Source organism: Pseudophryne corroboree, chromosome 4 (assembly GCF_028390025.1).
Source record: "Pseudophryne corroboree isolate aPseCor3 chromosome 4, aPseCor3.hap2, whole genome shotgun sequence".
Taxonomy (NCBI): Eukaryota; Metazoa; Chordata; class Amphibia; order Anura; family Myobatrachidae; genus Pseudophryne; species Pseudophryne corroboree.
The window spans coordinates 293,528,162-293,550,501 of record NC_086447.1 but is presented as its reverse complement, the minus strand read 5'-3'; positions in this window follow the sequence as shown (position 1 = coordinate 293,550,501).

Here is a 22,340-nt window from a genome sequence, read left to right as displayed (position 1 = left end):
TGAATGTAAAGGACTTCATGTGTCAAAGCTAAAGACAGCTATGTAATTCTTCACATAAAACATGCTATTTTTGGATCACATAAAAACCCAACACATTTAAACAAAGAGATTAAAATCATTAGCAGATTAACTGAATTTGACAGTCTGATCAAATAAACGCATGTTGAATATTTCCACAGGGCAGTTTTAGCTGTAGCCAAACCAAATTTTTGCACTAGACATACATTTTCTGCGTTGAAACATCTTATATGCTGGACGCCAAGTAATGACGTTACTCCAGACAAACAGCTTTTTAACTGATGTACCAACCTCAGACATTTCTGGCACATCTCCCACATCTTCCAACATGTTCTAGTAAATATGGATTCACTTCTTGGAATCATGGTCTGGGACTGCTTTGTATGTCCATAAAATCATGCAACATTTCCGTTGAGAGATGCCTTCAGCTGACTATGAAATTATGAAGTGAATAATACTAGAAGAAAACTCCAACTGAGATAAAATCATCAAAGAGAAATTGTAAACAAAGTTTAGAAGAAAAAAAAAGACACGCAATAAAATGATTCTAATAATTCTTGCAGAATACATACAGCTGTATTTTTATATTTTGATATGCTTTTTATAGGGGTTGGGTATGAAATCCTGGCAGTTACTACACCCCCAGCCTATCCCTAACCCTCCTCCTAATCCTAACGCCTGCACTTACCTTTGGGATCCCTTGGAATTCTAACCAGCGATGGACTGGGGCTCTAAATCGGCCAGGGCATTCATGACCGCGTGCGTGCACTCGTCACGGGGAGCGCATGTGCAGTTTAAAGGAGGGCCTCTGACGTCAACGATGACCACTTCCAGCCTCTTGTGTCGCAAGAATTGTGGATGACCTTGCCTGACGCAAATAGGAAAAATCTTGATGTTCCGGTAATTGCGTATGGTTTTACAATGGGCGTTTTTTCTCTATTTCGGGGCAGTAACTATTTGATCACAGTAACTACTTTTTAGCAGAAACTGCAATCCTTGTTGAATGAGGTCCAAAATTTGCTTCTGTTTGTCACAGGACTGGTTTTGCCTATTACACTGACCATAAATAATTTGAATTGGTTCTCTACCACAAACCCAAGGGCACCCCTGCAAGTGTACCGAGGCACCCCAGGATGCCATGGCACACAGTTTGGTATTGAATTTCTGTTACATGAATAATAATAGCAAGTGCTGGGAAAGCTACAGGCAAATACTGTTTGACCATAAGCACAGCACGATGCGTATGCCTTCTACTGCAAAAAGTTCCCCTTTAACTAAGCTTTAAAGTTTGCAGCCAAAATCAGCTCTTCAGCAGGGGTGCATGATAATTTACTTGCAAAAAATAGCCCTGATATCATGCTGTCAGATGCAGAACCTTGTTAATAATGTCTTAAGACATGATAGGTTCATCAGTTAAATAAAACTCTCTTTCGTGAAATAGCTACGCCAAGTCAAATTAGTAGCTCAGCATGGGTTTTCCTAATCTCGTCTGGTACATTTGTCCACATACTATTCTCCTTTTTTTTTTGCTGCAAGTGCTTAAAGGGGTAGTGTTCCTTTTGTGAACGTTGTAAAAAAAAAACTTCCTAGTTAAAATAATACCCTAGGGGGGCTAGGGTGGGGGCAATCTACAAATCATTAATTATCGAGGATTTGGCAGTACATTGCATTGCTTTACAAATGCTGTTCTTTATGATTTGTAAATCTTTTATATATATTTATACAATGGTCACTGCGATAGCTGCATATACTTTTTGAAACGTTTTTCATTAAACAACAAAAATATCTGTATATTGAATCGCCTAAGCAATATTTTTGTGAGGGCAACTACTCCGCAATGACAACACCGATTTTGATGGTTCTGGTGTCATCTGATAGTGTGTGTGAGGAGGATGTGCAATTAGGTAGCAGAAGTTTGATAAGTGGGCAGGTTGTTGGGGAATAACGCTTCAAAGTTGTTATTTTTCCCCTTAGAAAAATCATTGTGTGTGTGTGTGTGTGTGTGTGTGTGGGGGGGGGGGGGTCGGCTTACGGTCATTAGGTCGACAAGACTCAGGTCGTCAGTCATTGGGTCGACCACCATTGGTCGACATGCACTAGGTCGATGTGGGCAAGGTCGACATGAGTTTTTCACATTTTTTAAAAAATGTTGAACTTTTTCATACTTTACGATCCATGTGGACTACAATTGGGAACGGTAACCTGTGGCGAGAAGCGGTAGTGGAGTGAGGCACCTTGTCCGAAGCCACGAGCCATGCGAGGGGCCCGGTGCACTAATTGGGGTTCCCCCTCGCTTTACGAAGAAAACACCAAAAAAAGTTTTAAAAAAACTCATGTCGACCTTTTTCCATGTCGACCTTGTTCATGTCGACCTAATGACCATGTTGACCTAGTGCATGTAGACCAATAGTGGTCGACCTTATGACTGTCGAGACCTAAATCTTGTCATCCTAATGACCCATACATTTTTTCATTTACTTTTTGAGCTACTGTATGTGGTTGACTAGTTTGCATTAATTTTTGCTATCATAAAGACCAGGAATGTTTTATTTAATAATTAGCAGCAAACAACTACTATACATCGAGGTCATTGGTGAACACATACTGTATGGCTCTAAGGTAGTTCTTTATAAACATGTTTAGTCTGAAAGGCGTAATTACTGTTAGACTAATGTTATCATGAATTTGAATAATCGGAGATCCATCAAGCTATAGGAATGTGTAAGCAGTACAGATCGTGTACCATGGAATACTGTGTTTGACCTTGTACTTACCTATGCTAGGCAGCTGAGTATTGTCCTCTGTTGTTAGCTGGTGCGGACACGGACGAGACTCCCTGCAGTGTTCTTCAATAGGATTACAGGCAGGAAGTCTTCTTTGCAAACAAAACAAAATCTTCAGCTCTGATTGTCTTATACATACCTGAATGTTTTAGTAGCTGTTATAAAAATGTGTAAAGGGGGGTACACACAGAGAGATCCGTGATTAAAGTCTAAGCAATCTGACTAGATTGCTTAGAAGTTAAGCACGGATCTCTCTGTGTCTATGCCCCACAGCCATAGCGATGCACGGCCCCGCGCCTTGCTATCGCCGGTACTAGATTGGCCTGGCACAATCTAGTACATCGCTCATTTTCGCAGCTGGGTGAAATGAGCGCCCCCCCTCCCCTCTTCCTCAGCACACATTGCACTGTGCTGAGTGGGGGAGAGATGTGTGCTGAGCGGTCTGTGCTAGACCGCTCTGCACAAATCTCTACACGTGTGTATGGGGCTTAAGTTAGACAGTCCTTTTAATTAGTGCAGCACTTAGATTTGTTTTGTATGGTTCTCCGGTATCCATCAATCCAGTAGCCATTTGTAGATATACTGGAGCGCACTCTGTGTCAGTGCTGATTTTGCATTCATCCATCATATTGAGTCATACAAAGCTCGGTCATATCTTTCTTTGCAAGAAGTTGGGCATTTTGGGCCAGCAATAATGCAGGCACATGGAACCGCCCTTTCTTGTGGGAGTTTCATGACATCTATAAATTGCTTCATGCTATTTGATGTGATTATGAGAAATGCGTGTGGGGTGCATACGCCTGTTTCTGTTGCATGTCAGGCACCTAGCATGTAGCTAGTGCAAGTGCCGCCACTAATAGCAATGATGTGATGCTTGTGTAATATCACTGGGCTTCCACCTGCAGGCGCACAAACCCCCACATTCATAATAATAATTTTATTTCTAAAGTGCTTTTCTCCAACAGGAGTGACTTTACAGACATAAAAAAACAGCACATAGTATCAGGAATTAGTATCACAGCAAGTAGAAAACCAAAAAGAAGAAAGAAGACCTAGAGCATACAGTAAGCATAATGCAGGGAGGGTGCAGTCATTTTGGGTAATAAATTACCCAGGTTATATATTTCACCCACAAAATGTATCAGCTGAGGCAGCCATTTTGGTCACATTACGTAGAATTACCCTGGATGGGAATAGGTCACGCCTAGAAGAGATGACACAAAATGGGTGATTGCAAAGTCCTAATGCTCTGAGTAGGATCCTTACATAACTGTCAGTTCCATGTACTTTTCATCCAACCTATGAACGTACTGGGTGGGGCAGCCATAATGGGCACATTGTGGAAGATAAGCCCATGCAAAGACCTGAGGCATATATGGGAAAACTGATAGGTGTGTAATATGATATACCCTGTAGGAATAGATTAACATATAGTACATCCTGTCCATGGAGGTACCATCCGAGGCAGCCATCTGGGGAGCACTGCGTAGATTGCTACTGGCAGGGTGTGAAAGTAGTAGAGGTAGAGTATAGCCAAGGATGGTTTGGTATGGAAAACCAGCCAGGAGAAATTTCTGGGAGCAGCCCTAATATAGGTCAGGTCTGTCAAGGTGGGTGGATACTCCCTCCTCATAGAGCCTGACACAGCCTTCCTTTATGCTAAGCCCTTCCCTGGTGTACATCCATGCATCCAAATGTGCAAGTGCCTACAGACGCTGCAATACATCTTGGTACGTCGTTAGACGCCACTGTTTGTTGTACCATCTGGTAAGTGCAGATCATCCATTTGAGTATGGCGTTAAATGTGAGTGGTTCAGCGTCTCTGTACGCAACCAGTTTTAGCAACACTCCCGCAAAACTCCAACTACTCTGCTACATCTGAGTCTGATTAGCCAACTCCCTGTAACCATACAGGAATACCCAACACATTTTCTAATGCACTTCTTTGTGCGTCTGTATTAATCTGTACTGCACCTCTGTACGAACATCCTCAGGATTTACTCGCGGTGCGACTCAGGTGGAAAACACTCTCTAATGTGTCCAACATCACCACTGATCAGACTTAGAATCAGGCCCATAATACTGTATACAATACCATAGTGGTGCTTGCTATATAAATATACAAAAAAAGGGACCATCATATTTACATAGTGTCATTCCCCTTCTATCTGCTGAAGTCACCCATTATAAAAACATTCATAGGTGCAATAAAAAAAAAAGAGCAATTATTGAAAATGAAACATTCTGTTCGGCAGTGATAAGTTCATAGTTAGCAGCTTGTGTGACTTTATGGTGAACATCACACCAAAAATCTATCTATCCATCTATCTATCTATCTATCTATCTATCTATCTATCTATCTATCTAATCTGATTGACTCTTTAAAATTGAGTCAAACCAGTAATCCCCTTGAGGTGCGGGTGACAGAAGACCATTTTGTGAGTGAGCATTATGTTTCTTCAGCACAAGTTAACCTTTTCTCATTTAGTCCGTATCGGGAGAGCTGTCCTTTGCAATTTTCTGTGTACCCGATAAGTGTCTTGATGCAATGCATCATGGATGTGAAGCCTAGTACATCCCACCCATGTACATGTAATTAGGTAATTAATAAGATTACTGTACACAGAAATGAAGTGGTTGTATAAAAAGTATAAAATGTGCTGGAAACGCTTTACCACCTCTGTTTTTGGGGTCCCAGTGGCCCTTGTCCGCCAGCTCTCCTCTCCCTCTTCTGATGCTCAGCTCCCATCTCTTTCCTCACATGCCCAGTTCTCCTCTCCCTCTTCAGATGCCCATCTACCTCCTGAAATGCCCATCTCCCCTCTCCCTCTTGACATGCCCAGTTTATCTTTTGTTCTTTTGATGACCAGCTCCTATCTTCCTCCTAACATGCCCAGCTCCGCTTTCCTTCTGATGCCCAGCTCCCCTCTCTCTCCTAAGATGCCCATTTCTCATCTCCCTAATGACATGCTCTGCTCCCTTCTCCTTCCATCTGACATGCCCAGCTCACATCTCCCTCCTGACATGGCTAACTACCCTCTCCTTCTTCTGATGCCCAGCTTCCCTTCCTCCTAACATACCTATCTCCTGTCTCTATCCTCCGACGCCCAGCTCCCCTCTCCCCCCTTCCTACACAAATGCCGACCGCATGCATTCCCAGGTTAGGGCTTCCCACCACCGCTGCAATTAATACCAGCTATCCTCTCCCTCTTCAGATGCCCAGCTCCCATCTCCTTCCTGACATGCCAAGATCCCCTTTCCCTCATCAGATGCCCAGCTCCCCTCTCCCTCCGACATGCCCAGCTCCCCTTTCCTTCTAATGACCAGGTCCCCTCTCTTTCCTCAGATGCCCAGCTCCTATCTCCCTCCTGACATGCCCAGCTCCCCTTTCCCCCCTTCCTCCTCAGATGCCGGATGCATGTTTTCCCTGTTCTGGGCTTTCCGCCGCCACTGCAGTTAACTTCCCCTTCCCCGCTGCATCCCACGGGCATTGACAGCTTCTGTGGCAGTCTGATAAACTCTCACTCCAGCCTGCACCTGTTCAGCTCCTCCATCCAACTCCTACACTACCTTATACACTATTAAGGCCAAGCTCTGGTATATGTGCCAAGTGGAATCTATGATAAATATCTTACGGAATTCCTTTAACTCCCTCAGGAAGGTTTGGGAACCTTGGAACTCCTTTTACAACCTTAAAATACCCTTTTTGATTTCATTATATACCCTTCTGGATTTCTTCTGGAATTTTAGTTATTTAGTTCAACTATTCTGCCCTCCTCCACTTTGTCCCCATGACAAAACCGCATAGTCATATAATTGATGATTTCCAGTATGTAATATACAGTAGATCATTAAGGTTAGGTTCAAATGAGGGATGTGACTTTCAATTACGTAGTTCGCCTTTTATTTTGGTTTAAACTTTATACTTAATGATGTAGTCTAGTCATGAAACGGTTCATTTCAGTAATTCTGTACATTGGTAAGCAATTACAAGCATAGAATCAATAGTAGAATAGCTCACAATGGGGTCTCTTCATGAAGCAGTGAAAAGAGTGGAGAAGTTGCCCATGGCAATCAATCAGCATTAAAGTAACAGTTATCAAGTGTATTCTATAAAATTATACGTAGCAGATGGCTGGTTGCCATGGGCAACTTCTCCACTGGCTCACTTCTCCACTGTATTCCCTGCTACATGAATAGACCCCAATATCCCAAATAGGAAACTGTTCTCTTGTTTGCAATAATAATTCTGTATTATTGTTTCGTTTAGATAAGAGAGTTTCAGCTACCGAATAAAGGGACTAATCCAGTGGTTCCCAAACATTTTTGAGTCACAGCGCCCTAGAGTATCAGAATTTTTTTCACGGCACCCTTAGGCCAAAAGTTTCTTATTGAGAAATTTTGAAAAAAATATGAAATTAAGTAAAATGTGCTTATATGTCATCCTTAGATTCAATTATGTGGTGAGGGACAGGATCCACTTCTGGTTGTCCACATCATTTATGATTGGAAGGCACCAGCACTGGTTTTGCCTATTACATTGACTATAAATATTTGAATTGGTTCTTGACCACCAATCCAAGGCACCCCTACAAGTGTTCTGAGGCACTCCAGGGTGCCTAGGCACACAGTTTGGGAACCACTGGACTAATCATTACTGATCGCTTAGGCGATCCTATGTGCAGTTTTTTTACGATGGTGGGGAAAGCGCACATGCACAGGACCCGTTCTGCACATGTGCAGAACGGGTCCTGCGGTTGGGGCACAAATATACGTTCGCCTCTGCCTGATTGAAAGGCCGAGGCGATCGCGGGGAGGGGCGGGGGTGGCCGGCTTTTGGGAAAACATGAACATGTTGTTCCCGTTTTCGGGGAGTGGCAAAGGCCAAGGGAAGCAGGCCCTCATTCCGAGTTGATTGCACATAGCAACTTTTTGCTGCTCGTGCGATCAACTTGACGCCGCCTATGGGGGAGAGTATTTTAGAATAGCAGGGCTGCGATCGCTTGTGCAGCCCTGCTACGCTAAAAAAGTTTCCTGCAAAACAAGACCAGAGTCAGACTTACTTACCCTGTGCGACGGATCCAGTGATGAAGGTCCCGGGATTGATGTCAGACATCCGCCCTCCAAACACCTGGATCCACCTGCGTTTGCCTCACCACACCTTAAAAATGGTGAGTATTCGCCCCGGAACACCTCCCGGCTGTCAGTCTTCATGCTATCGCTGCTGCGATCACTTTCTGCGCTCGCAGCGTCGCTACCCGTTGAGCAACGGCGTGCATGCCCGTTGTGGGCACTGCGGAGCCGCAGTCCCAACCCGTTCGCACCACAGCGAAGAACCGCTGCGTGCGAACAGGTCGGAATGACCCCCGCAGTTTCCTTAGCCCCGCAAACCACACTGCAAAGGCAAGGCTGAGCAAGCTGAAGCTTACTCACTCTGCTGTAGCGGATGAACATTGCGACTTTCATCTAATATGCGATTGCATTGCAAATGCAGGGAGCAGGTGGTATGCACCTCCTCCTGCATTTACATTGCTAAGGATTGCTGCGAGCAGCTTTGCATTTGCAATCCTTAATGAATCAGGCCCAAAATCTGTTTTATCAGAACGCAGTATTGTTAGTTGTATTTGAATAGGCATGTGTTTGACTGAAAAATTAGGCTGTAGTTTGAAACCAGTCCTAAAGTATATGGAAGTCCCTGCGAGTATCCTGTCTTTGGCTCATCGCCATTTTGGGAAGGGTGTGAAAATGTGTACCTAAATGTCAACCAATGTGTTGCTATCCCAACTTTCTCAGTCTAACACAGGATATTTGATGGGAAAACAACTTCTATGATTTTATATTTTTTTTATCTCTTGTCAATTATCTAGGTTTTATTTGGGGATAGAAGGGTCCAGGGGTGTCTTCAGAGAGGAGGATGCCGTGTTCAGCCTCCTTCTGAACCCCCTCCTCTCCAGCTGACAGCACTCATGACTGTGGGCACTAGGGTCACTAGGGGACCCTAGTGCTGTCCCAGCATCTAGTGCGCATGCGCAGGTCTCCGGGAGAATGGTGGCGAGGCCATTTTCCATTGATTTTACTTCTGCATATGTGCGAAACACTGGGAAAATGGCCACTGCATCATTTTCCAAGAGATTCTTTATCACTGCTGCTGAGATGTGGGACTCCGGAGGGTAAGTAATGAAAATAATGTGGGCCTGTGTGCACTGCACACACAATGCTCCCATTTAAAAATGCCAGTGACAGGGGCAGTCTATTATAGGACACTTATACAGTTCTATGAGACAAAAAATATTTTTTCAAATGTCAGTGTATTCTCTAATATGAAAGAAGACTAGCAAAGTCCCCAGGCAGTAAAATGGGTTAACAACATCTCCTGGTATTCACGATGACCTTGTTCAACAAAACTCCATGACCTTGCAGTTTCTCCTCTCTTTCAAGTGCTTACACTTTCCAACTTTATAATGGAGCAAAAGCATTTGTGTCTCTCTACTGTACACAGCTAGATGCTGACATGTTAAGCATCCCCTGCGGTTTACAATAACTATTGGGGATGTGGACCTCCCCCTGTGTTCTCATTATGCCAAATAATGCCTTGTGGAAATGATTCTCCTAATCCTTTCTTCTGGTTTTGCTCAATCCCTAAAAACATTATAAAACCAATCCAATTAAAAGTCATTACCTCTTATGTCCGGTCTCCTTTTAAAATCTTTATTTGAAAATTGTTATCTTAGCTATGTTCCAAAGACGGACATTTTACAGGACAAGTAGCTATAAAAATACATTTGTTTTGCTGATGTTATTTATTTGCTCGTGTGGTTGATACAATACCAACATGTGTTAGCGAGAGAAATGGGATTAGATATACAGAAGCAGCTCACCCCATCCACTGTTTGATTCAGCATTTGTAATCTAAATATTGTTTGTGGTGATTCACCAAGACTGAAATTTGTAACTTATCTTTTATTTCTAAGGTGCTGGTGGAACCCATACATGAGGCAGCTATCTAATATGTTAAATACTCGATTCCTAGATTCCAACCAAAAAATTATTAGGCTCAGTGAACTGGATTTTAAATTTAACAGATTCTCAGACGGATCGACAATTATTGATGTCCACCAATCAGTGGTTTTGATTGGCAATTCGTATTGGCATCAGCAGACAGGAGCAGATCTACTATGAAACTAATGAAGCTTAAGCTTCAGGGCCCCTAATCCCGAAGGGGGTCATTTTCACCTCTTATTTTTATGTACTGTATGGCTATAGCTCATCACCAATAACACCATGACAGCCAGGCTTCTAGTACAGCATAGCTGCTATTACAGCTTGGATGTACCGCTGGAGCTGCTGGGAGTTGTAGTCTAAGGGGTACATTTACTAAGCAGTGATAAGAATGGAGAAGTGAGCCAGTGGAGAAATTTCCCCATCAACCAATCAGCAGCTCTGTATCATTTTATAGTATGCAAAATATAGATGTTACTTCAGTGCTGATTGGTTGCCATGGGCAACTTCTCCACTGGCTCACTTATCCGCTCTTATCACTGATTAGTAAATGTCCCCCTAAGTCTGTGATTTGTGCTCTGTAAATAGTGTGAAACGTGTATCCATTTTAAATTACAATTCCCGACAGCCTGCAGAACTTCTCTTTGTGAGATGGCCCGTCCTAAGAATGAGTCTGGGAGCAATGAAAGGTGAGAAGGAGCCAGGCACAAGGAGGCGTCTAATACAGTGATTTTGCTGGTGCTGAGCTGTGTGTGCTGTCTGTTAGTTGTTTATTGAAGAGAAGGGTTGGGGGAAAGCGGGGTAAGGGAAGAGCGTGCTGTGAGTTGATTAATGTAGTGGAGGTTCCAAGAGGTGATTATTGAAAGGAGGGTGCCTGTGTACTGATTACTGAATGGGGGTTCTGGTATGTGATTATTGATGGGGGAGAGTGCTGTGAGAGGTAGACATTAAAGGGGCCAGGTGGGGATGCTGTAACTGGACCTGCCCCCAGTGGTGCAAGTAGAAAAAAATTCTTAGTGGTACTGTGTGTGCGTGTCAAAGGCACGTGTGTCAAAAATTGATGTGGCCACATGTCACACGGGGCGTGGCCAATGAAAATGCCTGATACATATATGGGCAGCCAATCAGGAGCCGCAGCTGCCGATCCGCAAGCTCTGGTCGGCTAACGAACCGGCGCCTCATTTGAGATTCAAGCCGCCGCCGGGGTCCCGAGTTCACTGAGGATTGAAGGTCAGGAGAGGTGCTATGCTCTCTTCCCCTCACACAGCAGCGGCTGCAAGCATGGCGGTCGGGCCGGCGGTACTGTGTACCAGCTGTCAATTTCTTACCAGGACACAGTACTGCCATACTTGCTGCACTGCCTGCCCCACAGACTCTCGCTTTGTCACCCACCACATCTGCTCCGTAGACTCTCTCACCCCATCACCCACCAATTCTTCCCCCGCAGACTCTCTCACCCTTCCAAATGCCTGACCTTTCCCCGTAGACACAGGTGGTGAAAGAGATACTGTATGGCCCATTTTCAAGGACTTCACCCCATCACCCCATTTTTGCAGGGTCAGGAAGGCCCTTTCAGTGGCAAATGAGGGATTTTTAAAGGGGGATTTTCATATGCTTAATGAAGTGTTTTTTCACTACCACCATGTCACCTCCCCCACCATGTTCTCTCCCAGCCACTGTGTTACCCTCCTTCCCCGTGTTCTCTCCCAGCCACTGTCTGACCCTCAACCCTCCTGTTCTCTTCCAGCCACTGTGACCCTCCCCCCTCGTGTTCTCTCCCAGCCACTGTGTGACCCTCCCCCCTCGTGTTCTCTCCCAGCCACTGTGTCACCCCCGTGTTTTCTCCCAGCCACTGTGTCAGCCCCCTCATGTTCTCTCCCAGCCACTGTGTCACCTCCCCTCGTGCTCTCTCCCAGCCACTGTGGCATAACCCCCCCTGTTTAACCCCCCCCCCCTCTGTGTTCTGTCTCAGCCACTGTCACCGCCTGTGATCTGTCCCAAACACTGTGTCCCAACCACTGTGTCACAACAACCCCTCTGGTTTTTGTCCTAGTCACTTTGTCACAATCTCCCCCGTGTCCTGTCCCAGCCCCACCTGTGTTCTCCCCCCGTCTCACCATTGCATACAGTTTCCCCATAAATCTACTGTGCTTATCTGATCCAGCAGCAGCCTCTTTAGTGTCTGGGATGAGCCTGTCCCACTGCAGGCATCCTGCTGAATCCTCCTCAATGCCACTCAAGTCAGTCTTCCTCGGCACCCGTGCAGTGCGGAAGTGATTCCCGGCTGCCAGCAGACAGCGTCTCTCACTGGCCCAACCCCTATGCTATTGGTTGCTGAACCTCCCGCTCCGCCCTCATCAGTCACATGCATTCTAGCTCCTGCTGCAGCCTCACTTGACTGACTGCCCGGTCGCAGCTTTGGCTCACAAACCCCCCACCCCCCACAGCGGACGGTGGTGCTACGGTGATGGATTGGCAGCAGTGGGGGTTTTCAGGTACACGGAAACCCCCCCTGCATGCGCCACTGCCTTTGGCCCTTGTTGGATGTTTCTCTATTATTGCTGGTTGTGAAGGGGCCCCCATAACAGTTCAAGCTTCAGAGCTCCAAAAATGTAGGTCTGCCACTGTTGCCATAGAATGGGGAATCATGGCTTAGGAGGATATCCAATTACAGCGAGTAATGATATCGCTCGGGCTATCCTATTTGCCGTGGCTTATTGGGGCTTTTGTCACCTGCCTCAGTGCTGGCTACCCTCCTGAGAGCTCCGTCATGGCTCCCTCCAGCACCAGCTCTGTTGTAAGAGGACCCGTCTGACCGTGGCACTCGTGGTGGATGCAAGTCACAGGGCTGAGCGCCAGCTTCCAGGGGGCCCTCCCTGCTGTCCCCGGCTGCTGCAGAGGGACACTGACTGGAGCGGTTGCCATGGCTTATCAGGGATTTTGCTTCTCCTGCCTCAGGCAGGCACAGGAAAATCCCGATAAGTGCCAGCTTTTCGGGGCTTTGGCAGCGAAAAACACACAGGTTTCACAGAACCTGTGTGGTTTCGGCTGAAATTTTTTTTTTTCACAGGAGATCTAATTGGATACCTCGTAATATAAATATCGGTGAAACATCTGGAAAAATTGCGAAAAATACCAATTTTTCGCTCCTGATGTTTCATCGCAGTTACTTGGATACCCCCTTAGATGAATTGCCTGCATAAGATGCACTATATAGACAGATACAGACAATAAGAAAAGTGACATAGATACATAATAAGATTAGAACATGCCAAATGTACAATTGCATAAAAAAGACATGAGGAGAAAGGGCCCTGCTCGCAAGAGCTTACATTCTAAAAGGGCAATGCCAAACAGAGCTTAACAAATCACAGTTTATACTAATTTTCTTGCTTAAACCAGTAAATCCGTGCGCTGCCTAAATTTCTACATATTGCATCTACAAACTAGGGGAGTAAGAGTAATTTACATTTGGAATATTTTGTGCACTGAACGTTTGCGGCAAAAGATACACACAATAAAGCATACTTGTATAAATTCAGTCAGATAATAGTATATGCTAATGTCACCTTACCTTATTTGTACACAATATAATATTATGATGGAGTGTTATACACAACAGATAATATTGTTTGAGTGGTTATAAATAAACACGTAAAGGTCCGTACACATTAGACAATGTCGCTCTGTGAGCGATGTCGTCTAATGTTTCCCCTCCCGGGCCGGCCGGTCGGCGGCGACTGTACACACTAAGCGATATGACCGCTCATATCACTCAGTGACATCATGTCTCCGCCAGCCCTCCGCCAGCCCTGTTTCCCCTATGGGCCGCGAACCGTTCGTCGCTGGCGGCATACACACTTGCCAATAAAATGAGCAACGTCGCTCAGGGAGGGGGAAAATGAGCGACGTCGCTCATTTTATCGGCAAGTGTGCATGGGCCTTAAGTCATGCTTCCAATATAAATGTAATTAAACATAAACAGAAATACAAATTACATTAAATACAAGTATCTGCTGTTTTCTACTCTAAAATTTAAATTTTAATCATGTTTCCTGCAGTAGTCCAAATTGAAATATTACTTAAGCAATGCTAATAGATGTCGGGGACTTGCTATAATATAGTAGCAATGTTAATGAATTAAGTACTATCAGCTGAAGGGGTCAATGCACAAACAGAAAATAAGAAGCAACTAAGTAATGTTACTGATAGTTGTTATATTCAACATTTATGCTACATGGACTGAAGAGGACATTGGGGGTCATTCCGAGTTGATCGTAGCTGTGCTAAATTTAGTACAGCTACGATCATTCACACAGACATGCGTTGGCATGCCCAGCACAGGGCTAGTCCGCTCCGCATGTCAGTGCCGGCCTCCCCGCAGAAGTGCAAGGGCATCGCACAGCGGCGATGCCTTTGCACTTCAAGAGTAGCTCCCGGCCAGCGCAGCTTTAGCGTGCTGGCCAGGAGCTACTCTTCGCTCCCTGGCCCGCAGCGGTTCCCACGAAACGGCGGGCAAACGCCGCCATTCCGCCCCCTCCCGCCCAGCGATCGCCTCTGCCTGTCAATCAGGCAGAGGCGATCGCAGCCCTGCTACGGCTTTCGGCCATCTGGAATGCACCGGCACATGCACAGTAGGTACCCGTTAGCTCGGCTGCGACAAAAAGCAGCGAGCGAATGGGTCAGAATGACCCCCATTGAACCTAATTCAAGGTTGATTGCAAAATAACATTTTCGCCTAATGGGCAAAACCATGTGCACTGCAGGGGGGAGGCAGATTTGGGTTGGTTATTTTGTTTCTGTGCAGGGTAAATACTGGCTGCTTTATTCTTACACTGCAACTTAGATTTCAGTTTGAACTTTGAACACACCCCACCCAAATCTAACTCTCTCCGCACATGTTATATCTGTCCTACCTGCGGTACACATGGTTTTGCCCATTAGAGAAAAATGTTATTTTGCAATCAACTTTGAATTAGGCCCATTAACCGGTAGCAAATGTCCCATCAGGTACTTGAGGTACATGCCTAGGGGCGGCACTTGTTTGAGGGAGGAACTTAGATGCTTGTGTTGGTAACGTCAGCCCAAAAATTAGCAGTAATTTCAGAATATTTCCACTGTACTGTTTCATGTGCCATCTGGAATTGAGTGTAAATGGGTAGCACATGCATATACTGCCCCTGTAAGTTGCCCCACTTAGTAAATATGTAAACATAATAAAAAAAAGTCATAGTCACTGGCTTTTTTTATTTTTAGGTTAAATTGACTAGCATCAAATGAGGATTTACAACCAATCAATAAAAATAATAAAACTAGGCAGGCAGGAAGCGGGTATTACTGTTGTGCCTAGGGGTGCCCTCATCCCTAAATCCACCCCTGACATTAACACCTACATGTTGGGAGTAATAAATGGGTTAGTGAGGGCTGTGTGGGAGTGTTTTTATTTATTAACATTCTACAGTGCTCTGAGGCTCCTGGCTGTAGTTTCATATTTTCTTATTTGGAGTACAGGTGCCAGCGGACCCTTAATGTCCAGACAAACCGGCACTTGTGGTTTGACAAGTGCCATTATGCCCAGACAGCCATGCAATCATGCCCTGGAACCTGTAAAGTACACTATTATTTAACCATTTATTGACACTATTATCTGCACCCAAAGACCGGAAGGTGCAAAGAAGTGCCATGGGCATTCAGACCAGGGATGGTTGTCCTTACGGAGGGGGACCCCATTATTTTGGTGGTCCACACTTCTCTATGGATTCCTAGGTCATTGAAATCCGATGGTTGGTGATGGACTGCAATTCTTCCTAGATGCACATCTGCAAATCCGACTTTACCCCTACTGTAGGTGTTCTAAAAGAATTAGCAGAAAAATAATCCCACCACCCAATAATAGTCCCATCAAAATTGGTTGGTTTATTACTGGTTATAGTCAGAGCCGGATTAAGACCATGGGGGGCCCTGGGCACTTAAGAGAGTGGGGCCCCTAATAGAGAAGGCAGAAAATAAATATATATATATATATATATATATATATTAGTATGTTCCCTTAGTGCGCTCTTATTATACACTACTGAAATGTCTAATTACTTTATGTCAGTTAGTGTCTGAGTTTACAAACATAAATACTATTATATTTCCAAACGGGAAAGCAAGCTTCAACACAGAGAGAATCCTTTGTCGGTAAGGATCAAAAATAGATAAAAGAAGAAATATCTCTATGGAGCGCTCTTATTCTATAATCTGATATAATTAGATAACTGTTGGTGGATGTTATATAAAGAGAGGATGACCTTACACATTTATACACCCATATTAGAATCACATATATCTCTTTATTAAAAGATTTTGATTTAAAACTTATCATAAAACTTTTCCTTTTCTTTTACATTGGAGATACAATTGTATATTTCAACATTATTTGTATAAGGAAAAAAACAACAATATAATGAGCTTTCACCCAACGCGTTTTGTCTATATCGACTTCTTCAGGGGTGTTTTCTAAATAACAGCTCTCTGTTTATATTGGAATAACTGTAGTATTCAAAAGGTATGAAGTTCTAATTGAACCAAAGTTGTACTGAAAAATATTTATTACCAAGTTGAAAAAACTTGAAGAAAATTATTCCCAGAATATGATAGCGTTTATTGGGATTCCTTATTATAGGCCACCTAATGAATTTATTCTTCTCCAGCATGTAGATATATATTTCATTCATTTTTATTGGCTCATTGGGTTGGCATTTCCTCAGTTTTTCAAAGTATCAGTGAAGTCCAACAGAAGGGATCCACTTGTAAACTTAGGATAAAAATATCCCTTTAATTTTCCAGCAGTTGTCCTATAGGTCTGCCTGCATAGGTATCCAATATTGGATACCTATGCAGGCAGACCTATAGGACAACCTTTTGAATACTACAGTTATTCCAATATAAACAGAGAGCTGTTATTCAGAAAACACCCCTGAAGAAGTCGATATAGACGAAACGCGTTGGGTGAAAGCTCATTATATTGTTGTTTTTTTCCTTATACAAATAATGTTGAAATATACAATTGTATCTCCAATGTAAAAGAAAAGGAAAAGTTTTATGATAAGTTTTAAATCAAAATCTTTTAATAAAGAGATATATGTGATTCTAATATGGGTGTATAAATGTGTAAGGTCATCCTCTCTTTATATAACATCCACCAACAGTCATCTAATTATATCAGATTATAGAATAAGAGCGCTTCATAGAGATATTTCTTATATATATATATATACACACACACACATATACATATATATATATATACACACATATATATATATATATATATATATATTTGCCTCCCCAAGCAGCACACCCCCTGCCACACCGCAGATCGGATCTCTCTTCCGATCCGATCTGCGGTGCTGTGCTCCCCGTCTCCCGTCCTCACTGCAGGAGCGGGCGCACAGACAGTCGCGCCGGCAAAAAGGGTGTGTGTCTTTGTCGAAATGGGCGTGGCTCTGCGTGGAGGGCGTGGCAGTACAGGAAAAGACTACCTTATACCCCAGTTTTGCAACCTGCACGCCCAGATGTTGGCCACCACAGGAAAGAAAAATAATCCTGATTCATGCCCCTTACATTATTTGTCATTTTTCCTCCTTATAGTAATGCCCAGTATACATTATGCCACATACTGCAATGGCCCTTAGACATTATTCCACACACAATAATGCACATGACACAATATGCACACACTGTAATGCCCCAGACACATTATGCCACACACCGTAATGCCTGTGACACATTATGACAGGAATCGCAATGCCCGTTATACATTATGCTACACACTGCAATGCCCCTGATACATTATAGCACATACAATGTCTGTGACACAGTATGACACACACCACAATGATCCCGAGACATTATACCACATACCACAATGCCCGTGATATAGTATACAACACACCGTAATGCCTGATACATTATGACACACACCGCAATGTCCGTGATACATTATGCCACACACCGTAATGCCCATTACACATTAAGTTCTACAGTAAGGCTTCTAATTACTTTTAAATTACCTGCTCGTTGCCAGGGGTTTCATGCTCTTGGTTCCATGCACGGTGCCAGGGGTTTTCATGCTCAGGATGTCATGCTCGTTGCCAGGGGTTTCATGCACTGGGTGTCATGCTCGTTGCTAGGGGGTAGTACTTGTTGCTAGGGCCATGCTCCCAGTGCCACATATGCCCCCAGTGCCAGATATTCCCCCACAGTGCCAGGTATATGCCCCTAGTGCCAGATATTCCCCCACAGTGCCAGGTACATGCCCCCAGTTCCACATATGCCCCCTCAGTGCCTGCTCCCCCCAGTGCCAAATATTCCCCCACAGTGCCACATATGCCCCCTCAGTGCCTGCTCCCCCCAGTGCCAAATATTCCCCCACAGTGCCAGGTATATGCCCCCAGTGCCAGATCTGCCCCCCACAGTGCCAGGTATATGCCCCTAGTGCCAGATCTGCCCCCCACAGTGCCAGGTATATGCCCCCAGTGCCAGATCTGCCCCCACAGTGCCAGGTATATGCCCCCAATGCCAGATCTGCCCCCCACAGTGCCAGGTATATGCCCCCAGTGCCAGATCTGCCCCCCACAGTGCCAGGTATATGCCCCCAGTGCCTGCTCCCCTGTTCCCCCCCCCATGTGTCGGAGGGACACGGAGCGCATCGCGCGTCTCTCCTGTGTCCCTCCTGGCTCTCCCCCGGCTGGTCTAATAAAGGAAGTGCCGGTTTGTGAGCCAATCAGAGCTCATGAACGGCACTTCCTTAGACCGGCCGGGGGAGAGCCAGGAGGGACACAGGAGAGACGCGCGATGCGCTCCGTGTCCCTCCAACACAGCAGGGAGGGAGAGGAGACCGCAGATTGACATGCGTACGCTCGTCCGCATGTCAATCTGTTCTAAGTCAGTGACGCCCCCGCAGCCCCTCGCCCCCAAGCCACCGCGAGGACTGCGGGGGCAGTAGTTACGCCACTGCAGACAGGACAGCTGAGCTGAGCGATGGCTCAGCTGTCCAATAAAGTATGAATGAAGCAGCCTGCCGCTCAGTCATTGGCTGGGCACGCAGGCTGTTTCATTGATACATTATTGGACAGCTGAGCCGTCGCTCAGCTCAGCTGTCCTGTCTGTGTGCAGCTGCTGCAGTGAGGACGGGAGCCGGGGAGCACAGCACCGCAGATTGGATCGGAAGAGAGATCCGATCTGCGGTGTAGCAGGGGGCCCTTTTGGAAAGGGGGGCCCGGGGTACGTATCCCCCGGGCCCCCCCCTTAATCCGGCTCTGGTTATAGTGGAGAATGTAGTCATAAGATGAACATTATTGGTCTGTGTGATCCTTTGATTACAATTACAGACCCTAAGGTGTTCATTCTGAGAACTGGCCAGATCTTATCTAAATTGACCACCAAACATGATTTGAGATCTTGATAATTTGCACAATTAAATTTTAACACCCATAGCAAAGAAAACATTAACTTATTTGTAATGCTATCCACTTCATTTATAATGGGCCTTTAGGAGTTTGGTATGTCGACATTGTCATGATGTTGACATTGACCATTTATCATGTGGATAGTGATGAAATGTTGACCTTTTTCCCCTGGTGGCCCATTGGTGACTTACCTGCTCCTGACAGGGGCAGCGGGTCCAGCGCAGCTTCCGGGTCATTCCCAGTCAGACATACGCCCTTCTGGCATTCCCATATTATTACCCTAACCCTCCCCCTAGTGCCTAACCCTAAATTACCCCATGCAGCCTAGCCTTAATGTCGACATTCTGACAAGGTCAGCAATTCACCTGTCGATATTCTGAGAATGTTGACATGTTGCCTGTCGACATTTTAAGATTGCTGATATCATACCTGTCAACATTGTGGTGTTGACTTTGACTGTTGCCAGTGTAAATGTCGACATTTTGAGTATATTTCATTTAAGTTATATTTTTGAAGTAAGGGGCTGATTCAGAGAGTAAGGCAGTACACCTGGCAGCTGCGTCTCTGTACACAGCTGCTGTGTGTGTATATATGCTAATGCTGCAGGAGACATCTTGTATCAATAGACACTTCCTGCAAGCTTCTGTGATCTGCAGCATCAAAACATCAGCCGTCTGGGTAACCCTTGTGTTACGTAGGATGGCCAGTGTCTTCACTCTGCCGGGGTTAGGAAATCTGCATCTGAAGATGCAGACCCTGGCCAAGGCACGCCAACAATGGGGGTGATGCCCACATTTTTTGGAACCATCCCCTTCGGCACCCCAACTCCATCACTCCAAGGCTGCAGCATGTCAATCATAGGGACACAGCAAGCAGCAACACATGCGCAGTCCACGCGCCATCAGAGTAGTACACAAACCATTGGGTTGGCATACTACTCTGAATCAGGCTCCTAGCCACCCGTTCATTCATCTGATGCTGTTAATTTCACACCTAAAGAATAACTCAGGGGAACATTTACTAAGCAGTGATAAGACCAGAGAAGTGAGCCAGTGGTGAAGTGCCCATGGCAACCAATCAGCACTGAAGTAACATCTATAATCTGCATACTATAAAATTATACAGAGCTGCTGATTGGTTGATGGGGCAACTTCTCCACTGGCTCACTTCTCCGCTCTTATCACTGCTTAGTAAATGTCCCCCTAAAAGAGCAAAGTTTAGAAATGTAAACAAATTAATATAATAATCGCCTACTTACCATTTTAGCAAACCTGCAAGTTTCTATACATAAAATGCAGCTTATCCACAAAGAATAAGTTCATTCAACATGCATAGTCCCAAGGTTCACAGCAATATTACACCGCTATGGAGCAATATAAAAATCAAGACTTTATATTGGTTTAAATAAGTTTTGTTAATCTTGAAAATAAACTATGCTGCCCAAGGAAAAATTGAAATTCCATATGCATATATATTTTTATTGAAAACAAACTTTTCAAATCAGATGATGTAATGGGTCGTTTAAATCTTGCTAACAGCAATATGTTTTCAAGGAAGCTATGATTACGGCTAAGTCTAGCACATCAATGCAGAAGCTGTGTTATCATAAATTTTATTATAAAAGATGATTCAGTTGAACTGCAAATGTAGTCAGATTGGCGTTGTAAATACAGAGCTTGGGTCTAAACTATTTTAAATTTACATAAAATAGCAATTTATATGGCAAAATATGCGGAAACAGCTTTTCAGCAGCGCACACTTATTAAGACAAGAAATCTGGTGCATATCAAATCTTTTAGACAGTATAAGTCAATAAAGGCTACTGTGCAGAGCTGGAAATTCTAGCTGTTTTTATTGTACATTGTTGTTGACGTCTTCCAGAGACAATGCATGGCACGTTTTCTATTAACAAGGCAAATTCCTTACTGTAAACTTTCATTTTTTTAAGTTCATGTTTGGTATATGCCTTGTATCTATGTAGCATTCAGTAGTGGTAGCAGCAAGTGCTGATACATTGACTTGTAATTATTTTGATATACACTACTATTATATACAGTATTATCTATTAACTTTACACCTCAAGTTAGTGGCCTAGGCTCTTTTTACAGTCTGCTGCAGTGGATGAAAAATGTGGATGTGGTTTACTAATCTGGGCATAGTTTTGTATGACCAATGAAATACACTAAATCAGTGGCGTGCGGTGAGGTCAGTGGCTGGTGAGGCACTGCAGCCATAATCTCTGTGGAGTCCCGACGATGTCATCTTCTGCCGCCGTGCCAATGCCCACTACTGCCGCCACTAATGGGTGCCGACCCTTCCAATGGCCTACAAAATCGCCGCCATCAACTGCCTGACCCCCACCCGCTAACCTGCATCTCAGTCTGATGCCGCCAATGCCTGCAGCCTTCCTGCTCATCAAACTTGTGATGAGCAGGCGGCTAATACATTGTCAATTTTATAAATTTATGGGAGACAGAGAGGTGGAATATGGGGAGATGGAAGAGAGAAGAGAAATATGAAGACAGGAGGGATAGACAAGGGAGTAGGCACAGGGGAAGATGGCAGAGAGAGGAATAGGGTGAGAAGGAAGAGAGACGGAATAGGGGGCAGAAGGAAGATAGAGAAGGAATAGAGGGAGATGGGAGAGGAGGAATAGAGGAGATGGCAAAGAGAGAGGAGAAATAGGGGTATATGGGAAAGAGGAGAGTGAGAGGAATAGAGGGAGATGACAGAGAGAGAGAGAGAGGAGGAGCAGGCTGGCAGACTGGGAGTAGTAGTGGTGGAGAGCAGGGGGCAGGATTGGAGTAACAGTAGTGCAGAATAGGGGGACAGGCAGGGAGTAATAGAAGGGGGGGCAGGATGGGAGTAGTGGTGGGAAAAAGTGGGCAGTATGGGATCTCACCTCCTCTTATGCAGCTCCCTGGTCCCAGCCACCGTTGCTCCTTCCATGCAAGCTCACACAGGACGGACTGACAGCCTTAGTAGAAGTTATGGGTTCCGCTCCTTTGGTGTTCTCCGCGTAGTCCAGGGGAGCATGGGCGTGGCCTGCGATCGGGTTGGGGCAGGGCTGCACCTCCGCACCAGG